Below are 9,181 nucleotides of genomic sequence, written 5' to 3'. Positions count from 1 at the left end.
TACGTATGAAGTTTGCATATTTTGTACATTCTATATAACGAATATTTTATAACTTGTTTTTTTTTCCCACTCAAGTGCTTAATACTGGAACAAGGGAATAATCTATGTAGGTACTATGTCTATGAGAACATGCAAAGTTTTCTGTCACACAAGGCCAGGTTAACGCCGCAGGAAAAATAGGAAGTACGTAGTATAAAATAAAACTATTAATAGTTAATTGTTTTCTAGCTCCTTATATTTAATTGTCCGTGTAACATTATTCACTTCCAAATTACAGATGCATAATATTCGAGACAAGATCTTGGAGAAGAAAAGAATAGACACAATATGTGAAAATCTCATAGGATTCTTGTTGGACGAGGTGAAAAATCTACAAGGAGAATTTCATTATGGTGAATGAAATTAAGAAGCACCGAGCAATACCTCGACGGAAGACCTCCACAAAGATCCTAGAGCTATATAGCTAGCTAGCTAGGAATTAATTGTACTATATATATACTAATCAAGAATTGTACATATACTAGCTGATTGTATAAGAATTGTATATATAAGTATGTAATAGTTAAATTGATTCATTTAAATACTATATATAGTTTGATTGATTTCATTAATTATAAAAAAACTCTCAACTAACTAAAGAGGTATGTGATGTACGAAATTATAGGCGCCATGCAGGCGCCTGCATGGCGCTGTATACACGCAATTTGTAAAACAATCCGAGACTAAAAAGGAGACCTTTAGTCCTGGTTTGTAATACCAACCGGGACTAAAGGGGTCTGTCCAGCGTCTGGCGTGGCAGCCCCGTTAGTCCCGGTTGGTTTTACAAACCAGGACTAAAAGAGGGTCTTATATCCCGGTTCAGGGACCCGTGATAAAAGACCGTCCCCTTTTATCTCGACGGATTAATCTCGGATGCATTTTCGGGAGATATGCACCCTACAAACCGGTACTAATACTGAGTTCTCTAGTACTGATTGGTCAATCTTGATCACATCGATCTTGAGGGTTTGGAGGTTTGGCGCGGAGTAGGCGTTGACGACGGCATCGACGGAGTCGAGAAGGGCCCGAGAAGGTCGTCGAAGTTGCAGGGCTACCGCAGAGGATGAGCTCGGGCATGTTGGCCCAGACGCATCGCCATTGGCGGGAGAGGACACTGGTGCGCGCGGCTTCGGCTATGGAGGGGAGGCGGAGGAGGATGAGGTGGAGGATCTCGTTGGGGATTCCGCTGATTAGGTCATCACCCGCGCGGCGGCGGCGGATGGTGGGTGGCTCCATGGGAAGGCAGAGCACATCGAGGGCATAGGGCTCGTCAGGTGGTTCGAGACTACCGATATATAAGTCTGACGGAGGAAATCTCCCGAGTCAGACTCGGATGGCCTGGCATGCATGGGCCAGCAAATAGCCCAAAGCGGTTACAGGGCTCGGGCGGGCTTCCCTGTTGCCCTTCACCATCACCATGCTGATCGACACTGCTTATCGCTGTGAAAAAATGTCACTGATTATTCATCCGTGGTCTTAAACTTTGTATGTTTCTGCTAGACTGTTCCTAATCAATAGGTCAAATGCTTTGCAGGGTGTGTTTTTTTTTATGTCCCGGACATATCTATTTGTTGGGACCACCCAAGTTCAGTTCGCGCGGTCGCGCAGCAACAGAACTCACAGCGAACACACAAAAAGAGCTGGTTTAGAAAAAATACGCACGCAACAAGTTTTTCAGCAAGAAACGGCTCGTTTTCCCCTCTATTTTACTCACAGTACTACTACACAAAACGATATGTAAGGGAGAGCACTTTTTTCTAGACACACATCAAAAGATCATCCACCCCCGGTAACATGAGCGGTCTTGCAACATCTGGTCCACCCTTGTAAATGCATTTCCGAGAGCGGACCAGAGCGCAAGCCGCCTCTAAAAATAGGATCAATTTCTAGGAGAGGATAGTGACATCACCTATCCCTGAAAATGGCTATTTTCAGGACCAGACCATGGGATCGTCTATTCTTGAAAATAGGGTCTATTTTCATGGGCGGACAGTTCCATGGTCCGCTCATGGAAATCATTTTTCAAGAGCGGATGACATTCATCTGCCCCTGCAAAAATCAAATCGCGAGATCCATCTTCTTTCTCTCACCTTTATCTTTACCTCTCTCACCCGGTCACCCATCCTTATCTCTTTACCACGTCTCTCTCACCTTATCTCCTTACTATAGTCTTTCTCACCTTGTCTCCTCACTATAGTCTTTCTCTCTTCCGCCCTGTTGCCACATGCGGCCCAAGGTGTGGCTTGGGCGCTAGCGATGGGGCACCGCCAAGAGTGCGGTGGGGTGTAGTTCGGGAACGGCCGGCCATGGGCACGACGTGGGTGGTAGGCACGACCAGGAGTGCGGTGGGGCGGCCAACCATGGCGCGGCTCGTGATGGCCGGGTGCGGTCGAGGGAGCAGCCCAGGCATGGCTCACTGTGGCAAGCGGCCTGGGCGCGGCTGGCTTGGGGCGTGGGGTGCGGCCTAGGGAGCGGTGGCGCGCATGCTGGATGAGGACCACGAGGATGCATGCAAGCAGCACGGTTGGCCCCGAGGGTGAGCCAAGCGAGGAGAGGAGATGCTAGGTTTTTTATTTTTTATTCGATTTTATGGTAGGGTGATGGCATAACCTGTCAATGAAAATGAAATAGCATGGGTGTCTTAAGGCCTGCCCCTGTCAACAGCAATTTCTAGCTACGAAAAGCTGGAGCGGGTCTCAAGTTCACCCCGCGAACCCTTTTTAACCAGCCTCAACAAACCTTTTGTGTTGTAGTGTCAATCAAATCAACAAATGAATGACCTAGCGACACGTGATACACCCGTTGAGCAACATCCTGGTGGCCTAAGACTATTCTTAATGGCAATTTCATAGGCAATAAATGACAACGGCTCAGGACTCACCGGACAATCTGGTGACGCCCATGCATGTCACCACATCAGTTGGTGATACATCCAAGATCTGGGTGTCAGCAGCACAATGGCTAGCTAAGTGGAAGTACCACCAGAATAAGCCGGTGATACGCTAGTTGCAACAGCTAGTTTCTTTGGTTCGGGCTATAAACACCCCATTGATCGGTCATTTGAAGTGTGTTAGATCTTGGAGGAGGTATAGGCTTGGTTTCCACATTCACACAAAGTGCTCTATCCGCCAAAGTGCCCAAGAAAAGATTGATTGGTGGATGATTAGCATTGACCTGATCTTCCGATAGGTATGGTAGAGGCTCGACGTTGACAATCCGAGCTTCTAATCAAACACAATTTGGACCCCTGTAACTAATCGCTACACCACTGCTCGATTGGTTACAAACCAAGAACAACTCAATTGACCTCGCCAAAAGGCGAATCGAAGAACATAAGCAAGAAAGTGAAATAACGCAACATGAAGTGGATATGATTATGAGGTTCAAGCTCTCCACACGAAAGGACTAATCACCATAGTCGAGAAGACTAATAATAAGGGCCTGGATCATAGTAAAAGAAGTTGTCACTACAGTTACAATGAACGATGTATGTTTCTCAATTGCAAACTAGAACTAAAGAAAATCCAAGTTTCTAATGTGGCGGCTACTAAGTTTATGAGAAAAGGAGGAGAGCTAGGATTGGTGGAAAACAACATGGGCTAAAGGCTTGACGCGATACAAGTCCTGACATGGTCCAAAACTGGGGATGCGGCACCACACAAAATGATCCACGAGCCTTCTTGCACTGGGACTAGAATCAAAAGAAATCTTTTGTCGTTTGCTTACCAAAGCATCCAAGAACGATTCATGTCGATGTTGTTTGAAGGAGATATCGCTGTTTCGGTGCACGGTGGTTAGCTAAATCCGAACCGAATGCAAAGGTCAAGTTGATGACGACTTGTAACTTGGTTAGGGCATGGCTCGTGTGTATCCACGATATTGATGTGCTCATCATTGGGTACATTTTACTCATAAATATATCAATTTCAAACTAAATCAAAATAATATATTTATGACTGTGTTACCAAACGGGACTAAAGAGCCCCGATTGTGGATGTTGGACCCGGGACTAATGACTCATTAGTTTCGAATCCTGTTTTGTTTGGGATTTTTGTCCAAGGATGGATGTCTAGTTCTCTACTATGAATGGCGGTGCCATCATCTGTAGGTAACACATCAACCAAGGAACAACGGCACTAGAACAAGTAGAGCATTGGGTAAAGGACCTACAAGAGGATTATACCAAACAGGAAGGAGTGCATCATAAATGTCTGACAGAAAATCAAAAATGAAAAGTGAAAAATAAATGTGGACAGAGAAGACATCACGTGTGGTGGATATCATTAGCTGGAGATCGATGAAAACACAGGATTAGTATAACATCCCACTTTTTGAGCATTTAAAAATACGCACTTTTAAAAATTTTTCTTTAAACTAAACCTAATCTCCTTTCCCCAAATATTCAAAACTTCTTTTACAAGTAAACTCATGCATTAAACCTCCATATGTGTTGCATATGATTGCTCTCCCCTAAAAACTCTCTTCTAAATCTATTCTCCAAATAGATTTCCCAAAACCCTTCCATTAATTTGAATATCAACTGTATCTAAACTCTTATAAGGGCCTCATCAATCCTAGTTCCTCTCTACCCCACCCAAACTCCAAATTCCTCTAAAAGTTCTATATCTACCCCTCTCTCAAACTCACGAACCAAGCTCCATCCAAACTTGAAGTCTATTCCAAATTTATATTGAAACCCACCCTTGAACAAATAGCAAAACTAATCCTAAAATTTCTGGGCTGACTCTCCCCTTTTCCCTCTCTCCTGGCCCAGCCTACCCATCAGCCACTCGTGGCCTACACACCGGCCCAGCCTGCCACCAGCTCGCCTTGAATATTTTTTATTTTTATATTTTTTATTTTACGAATTTGAAGAAATAAATAGGTGATCCAAAAATTTGTAGAAATGGACCCCCACCGTCAGATCAAACAGTGGTAAACGGCTACCACTGTCTCAACTAGCGGTACCTTTGTGCATCCATCGTGTCAGCTGCGAAATATGCTTACCACCGTCTGGTTTAGTGGGCGGCACATAGGTTGCTGGCGTGCGTGAGCCAAGGCTGTTTCCGTCAGATGGCTTGGCAGTATCCGGTTTCCGCCGGATTAGGGGGCGATAACAGGTGCCGACGATTCAAACGGCGAAAGCGGAATTGTTACCGCTGCCTAATTTGGCAGTAGCTATCCCACGCCTTTAAAAGCCACAAAGCGGTCGGGGCAGGGCATGTGCTTGCGTTTCTGGAGGAAGCAGAGGGAGCCGAGATGAAGGGAGAGAAGAGGAAGAAAGGGAGGGAGGAGAAGAGAAAGAAAGGGAGGGAGGGAGAAGAGGAGAGGAGAGGAGGAAAGTAGGTTGGAGATTGAAGCCTGGATCTTTTCTTCGTTTGAGGTATTATTACAAATCCCCTAGTTTAGCTTAACTTGTAGTAGTTGATGTAGTAGCTATATAAATAGTGTAGTGTTAAGTAGTAGATGAAATCTAGGTGTTCATATGAGACATAGAAAAATATAGGTTTGTCGGTACAGTATATTTAGCTTAGTTATTTATGTTCTAGTAAAATTAGTTTGTTGATTTATTTAGATAAATTTAAGATGAATATTATTCGCAATGCATGAGTTATATTTTATATAGGTATTCATAATGTAGGTGTTTTAGGGGTTAGTTGAAATTATTACATTTAGTTATAATTTTTGTTCATGTCGTGCATATCTTTATATAGTTTTTCGGAATGTAGGTGTGTTTAGGGTTATTTAAATTTAGTAATATTTAGTAATTCTCTCTATTAATGTCATGTATGTTGATAGGGTAAACTAAAATTAATTTGTTTATATATTTAGATAACTCTAAAATTGTTATTATTGGCAACGCTTGAGTTAGATGTTTCTATTGTTGTTCAAATGTAGGTGTTGTTGAAGTTAGTTAAATTATGAACATGAGAGTAATAATATGTGTTCATGTTGTGTATATTGACAGGCATGTCAAAAAGTTTATTTTTCCAAGTGTTCTATGATCGGGGGAGGTTAGATGTGGTCCAGAAGGGGTAGATTTGTCTGAATTTCAGTTGTTCTACAAACAATTACCAAGAGCAAGAGAGAGGACTTGGGCTTCAATGTGCAACTAGCTATTTAAGGCTTTCCATCTTGATAGAGATCAAGTTGAGCTGTCTGTTAGGGCTGTAGTGAGGTTACAACCTGACATAATATTTTGGGAGTTGATGCCACTTGAAGGAACCCAGAACTAGAGGGTCTATGTAAATGGTTGTACTAAGCGCGGTTTACCACTTATATTGTTTGTTGAAGTGTTTAGGAAGATTGGGTCTAGCAGTCAGATGCAAGAAGAAGTAGGAGGTGGTGAAGTTAGAGCCGAGGAAGGTATGGAGAGTACTGATGGAAAAACTGAAGAAGACAATGAATATGGGGTAGAAGGAGATGCAGAGGATGAAGATGCACCCCGTGAGCCAAATGGTGAGGCTGATGAGGGGGAAGACATCCCTGGGTTAGTTGAGCAGGTAGAGAGAGAAGGAGAAGAGGACCATGGAGCCATGGATGAGGACTCATCAGATGAGGATGATGCTAATCCTGTCCCAAGGAACTGGTTAACTTATGACCATTCCAACCTACAGGTCAATGCAGGGAAAAATGTCCCTTAGGAGTACAGGGAGAATGAGGTTTGTGTGGGTGCTTTATACCATAGTGGGGATGAGGCGAAGGCAGCTGTGAAGAGATGGTCCACTTTATCTTTGCAACAACAGTTTAGGGTGGTGAAGAGCAACCCGATAGTGTATGATGTGTGTTGTGTCAGAAGCAATTGCCCGTTTAGGGTGCACGCATACAAGTAGAAGTGGAAGAATTACTGGGAGGTGACTAGAGTGTTAGAGCATCAATGCTTGCTAGATAAATTGGAAGGACAACACCACAACCTCACTGCTGATTTTGTTGCTCAATACATGTATCCTCAGATAGTGGAGAATCCTAGCTACGAGCCCAAGTCGATTAGTTGTGCCATAGAGGAGAAGTTCAAGTACAAGATTAGCTACCACAAAGCTTACCGAGCCAAGCAGAAGGAGTTGGAGATGAAGTGGGGTACATACAAAGCATCACATGATAACCTCCCTGCCCTGTTGCACACCATATGCCAGAGGAACGCAGGAAGCTACTACGACCTGAAAGCCTATCCCTGTGCTCAATTTCCTGGCAAACAGGTTCTATAGCGGTCATTCTTGGCCTTGGGTCCTTGCATTGAGGCTTTTCAGTGATGTCGCCTAGTCATTTGCATTGATGGCATATTTTTGACTCGAAGGTATAAAGGCACAATCTTGACAGCTATTGGGTCCAACGGTAACAACCAGGTGTTGCTGCTGGCGATCGCCTTTGTGGAGAAAGAGTCTGGAGATAGTTGGTATTAGTTCCTAGAGAGGGTTAAGCAGATGATTGTGAAGGTCATGGAGGGTGTTTGTCTAATTCATGATCAGCACAAAGGCATTCTACAAGCAATCGAAGATCTATAGAATGGCAGTGTGGAGCGTTTCAGGATGGCGCAGTGGCCAGACTTGAAGAGTAGATGGTGCATGAGGCATATGGGGGCAAACTTCCATAGTCAATTCAAAAATAAGACCCTTATGAAAATGTTTAAATGGCTATGTACCCAGAATCAGGAGAGGAAATTCCATCTACTATGGAAGAAACTTGATGAGATTACAAAGAAACAATCCAAAGACCTAGGCAAGAGGCTGGTAAATAGCAAGGCTAACCACCGTGTGTCTCTAGAGGATGTTGGACTGGATGGTCCAAATGTCAGGCGAAGACGGGGTAGGTCCATTAAGACATTCTCACAGTGGATTGAGCATGAACCGAAGGAAAAGTGGGCATCACTCTATGATGAGGGAGGTGCTAGGTGGGGTATAATGACTACAAACCTAGCTGAGGTGTACAACTGGGTCCTGCGTGGTGTTAGGGGACTACCCCTTTTTGGTATCATGGAATTCATCTTATATCGCACCATGAAGTACTTCAGGGAACGGTACGCAGTGGCAAATAACTCAATGGCCGATAATAATAAAATTTATGAATACAAGATGACAGAGTACATGGAGGAGGGGATTAAAAGAGCTCATAAGCATTGTGTTAATGAAGTGGGTGCCGTTGAACGCCGGTTCAAGGTTGTTTGCAGGGACAAATGTTGATTGGGAGGGAGGCATGAGAAGCACACACAAGAGTGCATCCTTACCAATGAAGGATGTGTTTGCTCATGCCAGAAGCCACGACTGCTTCACAGGCCTTGCACCCATGTCATTGCTGCATGCATTGAGGCAGGGGGACTTCAGACTCGTCAGTTCGTACCACATTACTTTCTGAAGGAAACTATATGGGCCACTTGGAGAAACGAGATTTAAGGATATCATTTACTAGGAAACTTCATAAACAATCCTGGTAATGCCACGCGTTACATTCCTAACCCTAATCTAGAAATGTTCCAAGGGGTTGGGTGACACAAGAACTGATGTAAGTGCCATGAAACAGGTCACACGTACAAGAACTACCTTGCAACGACATATGGAGGTGGGAGTAACCAAGTTGGACCATCAACAGGTGATCCAAATGCTCCAGCACGTGATTGGGGTCATTGTGCACGTAGGAACAATGAGGGCTTCTATGATTCATGTATGCAGTAGTAGTAATGGTGTTGTATGTTTATGAACTCCTACATTTCATCAACTTAGTCATATGTAATTTAATTCGTCACATTTGTTCTATGTCGAGAGACTCCTGTAATTGTTAGGTTGTAGAATGTAACCTAAGTTGTAATAGTAAGACATTTTAATAATTCCATATCCTGTAATATTTCATTTATGTTGTGTTTTGAATATCTCATGTCTATTATATTCTATTTCATTTATGTGGTATTTGAAATAATTGATATGTGTCATAAATTTAATTATTTTGTCTCCATTTCAGCTGTATATATTTCATTCGTCACGTACTAATATAATACGTGTTGTAGGTATGGCGAAGGAGCCTGGAGAGGGGCATGAGACCCCCGAGTTGCTCGACCCTTCATGGACACCGCTCAAAGGTCATTCATGTTAGCTGTATGGGGTGCCAACCTCAGCACACTTCGCGCACGTGTCCCGCTTTTGATGATGCCGAT

The 9,181-nt window shown here is 43.6% G+C and overlaps 1 pseudogene; it reads left to right on the top strand.

Annotated features, from left to right (window-relative positions):
* Positions 1-6,575: 6,575 nt before the first annotated feature.
* On the top strand, positions 6,576-8,375 carry LOC140222242 (uncharacterized; annotated as a pseudogene).
* The last annotated feature ends 806 nt before the right edge of the window (positions 8,376-9,181 follow it).

This window comes from Setaria viridis, chromosome 3, assembly GCF_005286985.2.
Source record: "Setaria viridis chromosome 3, Setaria_viridis_v4.0, whole genome shotgun sequence".
Classification (NCBI taxonomy): domain Eukaryota; kingdom Viridiplantae; phylum Streptophyta; class Magnoliopsida; order Poales; family Poaceae; genus Setaria; species Setaria viridis.
The sequence above is the reverse complement of the archived record's forward strand: the minus strand, read 5'-3'. Positions and strand labels throughout refer to the sequence as shown.